The sequence below is a fragment of the Anneissia japonica genome, unplaced genomic scaffold, assembly GCF_011630105.1.
Source record: "Anneissia japonica isolate Jap-2015-1 unplaced genomic scaffold, ASM1163010v1 scaffold665_len1252844_cov201, whole genome shotgun sequence".
In the NCBI taxonomy this organism is placed as follows: Eukaryota; Metazoa; Echinodermata; class Crinoidea; order Comatulida; family Comatulidae; genus Anneissia; species Anneissia japonica.
In genome coordinates, this window is record NW_022757135.1 from 108,949 (window position 1) to 118,420 (window position 9,472).

Genomic DNA, 9,472 nt, shown 5'->3' on the forward strand with positions numbered 1-9,472 from the left:
TGATGGATCGCCACGAACACTCAATGCCAAAGATATTCGTGTCTACCTCTATTGCGAAGCATCAGATACAATATAATTGGTAAACGTTGGGTTCCTATATTAAAGTATGAAATTTAAAAACATATTATAGATGTACTATCTGCCATGTGGTTAAAAATGGAAATTTTAAGTCCACATGGCTTAATTTGTATATTTACGTAAGTTATTAACATAAAATTAAAAATTTGAATTTAAAAAAAATCACCCGTGAATTATTATTTAACTAATTACTTTCCTGTATTCTTTTGCATAGATCCTTAAATATGCTGGTACGGTAATTAATTTAAGGTTTTTTGTAGTAAAATATCTGTAAGTGAAGGGAAAACTTTATTTCGATCTGTTTCTGACTTATTTGATCCTTTCAAATGAGCTATTCAACACAGGGGCGGATCTAAGTTCAAATTTGGAGGGGGGGGGGTCCAAAATGTTTCCAAAAACCCCAACAAGAATGGGGGTCCGGTTTCTCCCCGGCGGGGAAACTTTGATTCCTAGATGGCGAGAAATGAACTTTCTCGACTTCTGAAGTGTCTTCTAATGAATTTTAAGTTCTTCATAGTTTTCCCCTCTTGAAAACGGTCAGGTAAATTTTTCTCATTCTTATTACACTAAATAGGCCTATTATATCATATCAAACTTTATTTCATAAAACAACACATACATTAAAAAACAAAACAATTTAAACATCATGTGTGGACCCGGTACATACAGAAAAAAAATGAGTAGCTGCATACGTATTCTTTTTTCCATGAATCGATGAACCCCAAAAAGAAAGGAGGGTGGGGTCCTCTCCCGGAAAAAATTTGATTCCAGCTTACGGGTCCTGAAAAGTTAAGTCTAGATTTTGTTTTTCTTTTTTTTTTTTGCCCAAGGGGAGGGGGTCGGACCCCTAACCCCCTCAGATCCGCCAATGCAACATTTTATTTCAATTTTTGAGGCATTTTCCAGTATTGACTGACAGTACGTCTTTAAACTAATCAAGATTCAAATAATAATATCTAGGCCCTATGCTTTATAAGAATTGTGCATTAAGTTTACATTAACATTGACTGCATTTTTTTTACTTGGGTTTTCTGTATGTACAATACTTAAAATTTCTCAGGCAAACTCAATGTGAGAATCGTACATATCGCGAACAACCTATGCTTCATCGTTAAAAGGAATGAAATTTTGTCGCAGCATTGCGACATTTACATCTCATAATAAACATTTGAAGGTTCACAAAATTCCGTATTAGTATTTTAACCCAACCATAACGTAGATGGGCATGCAGTATTGTGTAAATACACTAATAAAATGTATATAAACTGAAAGAGCGTTGCACAATGCATTAACCGACCATATACTGTAATTTACGATGGAATCAACCATACGTGTCGGGCAACTACGATCATAATTGGCCAAGAATATAGGAACGAACATGCAAAGGGAAATTAATTCTAGATATCTACCTGTAATTAATGAGTTTATTGGTAACTAATTGATACAAATAGTTCAATACTAGCTCTAGTAGTTACTATGAAAAGTAGTATTATTCAATTAGATCATTTTTGTCATTGAGTGCTTAGCCAGGTCGGATAGAGTAGTTTTACGAGAGGGCGCAATGCAACACAAGTCAGACTAACATCCTACTTCTTAAAATGCATAAAATCCGCTAGATCATTTACGTACGACTAATGAATAAATCATCAGATAATGTTTACCGATATAAGTATCGATTGTTGAACACATCAGTCTGACTGAAAATGACATTGATTAATCGATAAACGCATTGAAAACTCAGAGGATCCATTCTCTAATACGAATGCTAGGATAGTGTACCCAACTCTGTATTCTGTAGCACTGAAAGATTCTCCAAAGCTGTATAAGATAAATAATGTAACACGTGACTCCTAGCTCCGCCTTCAGCTTCCGCAGCTACTGTGGTGTCTTCACTACTTAAAGGCTTCATTTTGAGATGATAGCGCACATGCTAGATCTGTCGTGATTTGTATTTCAACAGCCATTATTAGTCGCACTCCATCGATACATGTAAGTATGTTTCTTTTTATTAGAAATCTCATGCGCTAAGTATCTTAGTGACCACATGGCACCATTTCCAGAAGCGTGCCGAACCATAATTCGAATCTCCGTAAAATCTTAGCTTTCAACAATTAGCCGTTGTGTTACCGTAATACTAAACCGTATTAAATTACATTCATTATGTTTACTAACAAAACAAACTATCTAATTGTACTATCTTATGAAATTTGTGGAGCTATTATAAATAAAATAGAAATATAGAATTCATTGTATATATATTGTTTGCTGAGAGTAAAAATGTCGTGAAGGAGCCTACTTACACCGATATTAAATTCAGAAAAATATATCATTCAATTGATAATTAACTGCTAGTAAATTTACTTTTTGAGAAGTTTTAGGGTACGTATGATGTGAGGGCGCTACATACTGTAAATGATACAAATATCATCTACGTCAATGTTTTCCAAAGGTTTTCAGTAGCTTAAACATGGTTATGTTATCAAAAGCTCAATGGAAACACGAATAAAATAACTGAATTGTCTATACTCAATATGGTTACTTCGCTATACCAAATACCTAGTCTTGTACAGTGGCCTATGCGTCTATGTTTAGATCCTATAGAGAAACAAACGGACGAAAGGTATAGGAATAATAGATACCATGAACGTGCAAGCAGCGAATATGTTCTATGTATGATAGTTCATATAAGTGTTCATGTAAGTGAGATACTACGTAGAATATAGTTGAACAATATTATCCTAGGACATAGAAATAAAGATTTTTTTTACTCTGTATACACTAATGGGTAATTTGTTCTAGGCCTACTCTGATTGACAACGTTTGATTCATTTCCTGTCTTGCATAATATTTTCGATATAATTTTAAATAATATTCATAAATTGGTGAATTAGCTCCATTTGTATACGTCTTGAATTTCAGGTTTAAGGCAACTTTTTATAAGTAGAAGGTTATGAATAAATTTAGCCAAAGATATCCCTCCTTTGTTGAATTAAGACTTCAATCATGAATTGCTTTGTATAAATAAGTTACTAGTTTTCAAATGAGAACTAGAACGAGAAATGTTTTTTTTTTAACATTAACAGAGGCAAACATATTTACCGTTTCTATATTCTGTGCATACACCTTTAAATTTATTGGTGATAAATATGATATTTTGTTTTAGTAATACGGTATATAAATTTGAAGTGTTGTAATCTGTGTTTGATTGAAATTCGACTATATTTTTTATTATTTAGTATGAAGAAAAAAAGTATTTTAATTACTTTATTTAAGTTTGGCTTTCGAATTGTATACCTGACAATACAGTAAATTATATAAGGGCGAACTTTGATCTCTGTTGTTTGCGGTGCACTGAGAATTCAATCTGATCAATTCTTTATCATATTATTCTATAGCTAGTTTAAATTAATTCATTATTTCAACTATTTAACTTGCTATTATAAAACATAAGCAGCTCATGTAAATTTTCATTTTCTTTATTGAAGTTTCTACTAGCTCCTATTCTGTTTTATTATGATCGAATTTTGTAAAAAGAAAATATTATTTTTGGAGCTTGGAATGTATTTCAGAAAAGCTAAGTAGATAATTAAAATAAAAAATGTTGAAACCGATACTGCCGAGAGTTAAAGCAGAATTAGGCAAAACATTTAAAAAAATATTATTTAGAAAAAGGAAGTTAATTTAAGAGGTAGACGATGTAATGCGATTCTGGGAGATTAAAATAAAAGAGCATTAGTCAACAAAAAGTAAAAGCTAAGTGGATAGTTAAAAATCTTAATTGCATAGCCAATAATTTAATGTGCAATATCCAATGCACTCTTTCCATCTCCCGTGATTCAGTGCACGACGGGTAGCCAACAAAAATGATGTAATACAAAACAAAACAAAGATAATATAATAACATGACACTAATCTTATTAATTCTTGTTGTTTGGATTTGTTTAAAACCACTGCTCTATTAGGCCTCGACATGTGAATTTTGCCATTTTTGTTATTATTCGATTTGATTTCTTAGTTAAAATGTTTTTTTATAGTTCTTTGCGAGGCCTTAATATTAGTGAATAATCATATTTTTGTGTTTAACTTATTTTATTCCTGATTGATACAGGTATGTCGTTGCTTCAGTTTATTATAGTTTCGAATTACAATCATTGATAATCTTGAAAAACAAAATTCATAAAAGTTTTCGAATGACAATATGCGTGTAAATTTTCTATATAAATTCTTAGCATATAGACTTCGCTAATGATGACTGTCTGAAATGGAATTCTATTGGAATTTAACTTAAATATGGAGAAAAAGATCATTACTCTCGATGGAAACAATCGCTCACTTGATATTCAATTAATTTTCAAGATACTTGGCAACTCGTGATATATTAGATTTCAAAATTGTCTTCATTTTTGTGAACTTTAGAAATATTGAAGGCACGAATACCGGTATTTTCTCTTCCATATTTCTCATCAAGCTTGGGTTTCTTTTTCCAGTGTTCAATTATGAAAACAAAAATCCGAAGAGTTTGTGTTTCACGCTATTTTGACAGGTGCCAAGAAGTTAATAAGCTACAGAAAAATTAAAATTTGATGTGCAAATAATAATACACTAACAAAAATTAAGTATATCTGTCTCTTATACACATCTAGATGTGTATAAGAGACAGCAATAACACTGAAGATGGTTGAAATCTATATTCTTTGTATAAATATTTAAACTACTCTGAACTACATCAAGAATAATTGTAGATAAACACCTTTGATATTATAAGTTTGCAATTTTTTAACAATGTTCTCAATTTGTTGTGATCTTTTTGAAAATATGCATGACACAAAAAATATACCACAAAATTCAAGGCAGCTGAAACAGCTATATTAAGAAGTTGGTTTTTTCAATTTATTTTTATATTTATATATTTTGGTATATAATTTTCAACTGACAGTGAAAGGCTGAATTTGATTGCATTACAATATATACCTGTCTCTTATACACATCTAGATGTGTATAAGAGACAGGTTCTGCTGACATTCTGATCACCGTTAAAATGCTTTACTAACTGGGCTAAGTGCTTTTGAATGTTCTCATTAGGATACATTCTTAAAGATTGAGCAATGCACAATGAATAAAAAATATTTAATCAATATCGTATGGCCTCTCTGAGCCGTTTTATTGTGTGCATGATATTATGTATATTATCCTTATATAATCTGGACCTGACCAATTATTTTTTTATAAGGAATGATGATGAGACGATACAAACATTTAAATTGTACTTATTCGTATTAAAATTAGTTCAATATTTTGTTTCGGCTCATAAGTGTTCCCCACGAATACATAACGTTATCATCATAGAAGTTAAGTTACGGTGCAATGTTATTTAGTCAGGATTTACTTTATAAATACGTATGGTATTTATGGTTACACAAAAGAAAACCGTTTTGAACACTAACCTACAACGTTATTATAACGTAACATTTAGCTGGGTCAGATTGTAAGAGAGCTGAAGAGAGAGGTCAAAAGTGTTAGGAAATGAAATATTTATATGGATATTACTGGCTTAGCTTCCCGAATTTTTCTTTCTTCGGTGTTTAGTTTCTCAAGTGCCCTGAGCATTTCTTTGAAATGGATATGAGGGCTATACAAATCTTATTTATTATAATCATTATATTATAAGTAAAATATGTTGATTTTATAACTCTAAAATGTATATATTTGTAGGTTATGTAAGTCCAAATGCCCGATAATAACTCACATGTTCTCTTCAAGATTATCGTCATTGTAATGCATGATTACTATATTAATCACAATATATAATAACATTATGAATATATAATGCAAAGAATTAATCACTCCTTTTAGCATGTAATCTAAAAAAAATAATATATAAGACTTTCCTATTACTGTCCAACTGAGCTAAGATGATAAGTGGTATTCTCTCTCATATACAATAAAAGTAGATGATGAGATTATGTTAAATATCAACTTATATATCTATATTCTTTATTTAAATTACTTCAATAGTTGTTTTTTCTGTTCAAATTTGTTCCTAATCTGAGACAACTATGTCTCCCAGCAAGCAAAAAACTTGATTATAGTTGTTAGGTTATCAGAAAATAACGTTAACACAACGTTGTAACAAATCTTGAAACGTTATTTAGACAAAATTATGCTTATACAAAAATAAGTTTTGAACACCTGAATTATTAGCTGGCCCCAGGGTTAATTCTAAAGTAATTTTAGAGGTAGAAAAAGTTTAAAAATTAAAAATATATAATCAAAATATGTAATTGTATCTAACTTTAAAATAGTACTGTACGTTGTAGGTAATGTCCAAGTACTCGAATACAACCCATGTGTGCTTTTCATGATTACGGCCATTGAGAAATAAATATATTAAATTTGTTTCGTTATGCGAGGTTCCCATATGAAGCTATCAGTTATTTTGTAAGACTCATATTACTAGGAGGTACATTTTGTTTACTGCTGTCGAGAAACCTTGTCTGTCAAAAAAATAATTACTCGATTTTGAATGAAATATGTCGCATTTCAGCACACTGTTAGGATGTTAAATCAATAGAAAATTAATAATAAATTTGTATTCAGTGATAGGATTTAACAGGGGTGACATGATGGATATTAATCTTAATTGCTTTTATCATATGTTTACGTACGTCTACACCGGTATGTTCACCTTTATCCGAAATAAATAAATAAATAACATTAAAATTAACTCATGTAGAAAAGAATTTAAATATTTTATATTTCAAAACGATAGCTCATTATTACTTCATTGAGATGATTTTCAAAGGAATGATTTTTATGTGATTTCTACACAAAAAAATTAAAATGATTTATTTTTTTAAGTCACGGTAAACTGTGTTCATGAATCCAAGCTACTAGACCTAAACCATCATTTTAACATCTAACAATTGCATCATTAGAAGCAATTTCCTCGTGAAATACGGGGCTATTTTCAGAGATTCATAACCGGGTAAATTGATGTTGGAAACAATTGTCTATCACCTCTTCATTTTACTAATTCATGCATTCATTCATTCATTTTTTTATTTCTGAATTGCATGTCCATACAAAAAAACAGTTGAACATTTAAACCTATAAAACACAAACTAGAAAAATATAGCGAAAGGGAGAACATCTGACTTACTACCACGTGACAATACACTATTTTTAAGACTAAAACTCATTCTTTTAAAGTATTCACTTTAGAAATACTAAAACTAGAGACCTCTGTAGGTACTCTTAGAGTGAAGTCAGTCTTTCGCATTTAGAGAGCATGAAGACAATGGCTTAACCTCCCATCCGAATGGTAAGGTACAGTACTTAGAGCAAAGTACAGTACCTAAGAACGGAAGGACGGCACCGGCTTAGAGCTTCGAACTACGGTAATACAGTAAAATCCCTATTCCTACTCTCCCTTTAAGCCCAGGTCACCCTGAACAATAAAACATACCGTAGCCTACCTAAAAAATGCCAAAAGTTTATTAGACCTATCTAAAATGAGAGTTGATATTATAGCAGAAAGAAATAGTGAAATAATTTGTAAATGCTACTGGGATTATGTATTTGGTTTTAAGTAAAGTAGTGTGGACTATTCTCAGAAATTAATGTTTCTAGCCGGGCACTCACGACGTCGTACGACGAATCCAACTCCGATCTCTGTGGAGCGCTACACGCCACGACGCCGTCTGCTGATTGTTGATAACAGTCTGAACGGAGCGTTTAGACGATCTATTGTGCGGGCATCGTGGCGTTGCGTTCTCCATAAAATTATATCGGCCGAGTGAGCGCACGGCTTTATACTTTACACTTTAATTTATAGACTTTTTGATAATAGACTTTCCGGAGTGTCAATCAAACTTATCAACTGACTAATCAGAACAGCGCTAGGAATACGCGCGTGTCTCACAAACACACGTGTTGTCCCACAAACGCACGTGTTTGCGTATGTTTTAACATTGTCGTCTTGTGGGACCTTAGCAACAATATCCAATGGGCGGGGCTTAGCGGAAAGGTCCATTATAATGGTACAAACGGAGTCTAGTATATGCCTTCAATTTAAGGCCTACTGTTTTTTGAAAAAAGGTGTATAAAATTAATATTCCCTGAGGGTGATTTTTCAGTCAACGAAAATTATTTAATCATCAATAAAGGCCTATTCCTTATTAGTGTAATCCGAGAATAATATTGTTTACGGTAGCAATAGTTTCTAGTTATTGTTTACTGCTTAGTGTATTTTAATGTCACTATTAAACCATTTACTGTCTTTCGTTACCAGTCTTCCTTTGTGGAAAGAGGATATAACTCAGACATCAGCGTATTTAGTGGCTTTTTTTAATGTAAGAGCGTGGAATACACTAAATCTGCTTTGTTATGTTTAATAATAACACATCGTGTACAAAATAACGACCGACGCATTTACGGGATTTCGAATTACGAATTAACATTGGCTGTACGATTTACAGAGAATAAAAGACGTGAGTGCGCTGAAATAGTCTGATCGACGCGAACGTGCTGGCCATGGTTCGATAGCGGCAGTATTATGCGATTAAACGTGCTTCGGGTAAAGTTGGAATTATCAAACTACGTGAATACGCCTCACATGTGGGTGAAAATTTACAGCAACTTCGTATCACAAGAGATGGGTGTTAACAGTGTGTGCAATATTTACTTCAAACCTTATTCCATAAATCACAACGATTATTAGCTGGCTGATTCTTTAAAAAGAGTAGATATCTTCCCAAAGTGACTATATATTGGTCTGTTTTTGAAAACAATTTTAATAAAGTAATAAAGACATAGAAAGCGTTAAGAAGTAAGAAACTTTGACATCTAAGATTGTGTGTCCTAAATGAGGCCCAAAGCAAGGATAAATTATAAAATAGCAAATTAGAGGAGCCACAGTTATTGATTCAAATATCAATGGACACAAATTAAAAAAAAACAAAAACTTTCTATTCTCTCTTTCACAACTGAACCTTCAAAATATCGGTAAATGCAATTAACTCTGGTAAATAAAGCTAGAATATCGACAAAGAATTTGATATATTACAATAATATTTACAAAAAATAGAAAAATAGTAGTAATAAATTCAAAGCATGTATAAAAATATCCATTAAAGAAATGATTTTGATTTTCAAATTAAAATTTGAAAATGCAATCAATCATGAAACAGCTTAGAAACGTAGAGTGCGTAAATGAAATGCGCTGTAACGTATTTCAAACGAAATCCTACAAAGTCTTTAACTTGATGGAAGTGATTTATGACTTATCGCAAGGGACAGCAATGTCGGAAAATTGTTTGAATGTTAATGGCTCATAGGTCTACACGTGTTGCCCATAGTTTCTAACGCGCCGAACCTAATTGAAGCTAAGTGACTC

The 9,472-nt window shown here is 31.9% G+C and overlaps 1 long non-coding RNA gene across 1 annotated transcript in view; it reads left to right on the forward strand.

The window, feature by feature from the left end:
* Positions 1–1,920: 1,920 nt before the first annotated feature.
* Positions 1,921–9,472, forward strand: part of LOC117124473 — a 12,684-nt gene continuing 5,132 nt past the window's right edge. Inside the window, exon 1 of the long non-coding RNA XR_004447980.1 lies at positions 1,921–2,067. This is a non-coding gene — a long non-coding RNA (uncharacterized LOC117124473). The remainder of the gene's footprint in view (positions 2,068–9,472) is intronic.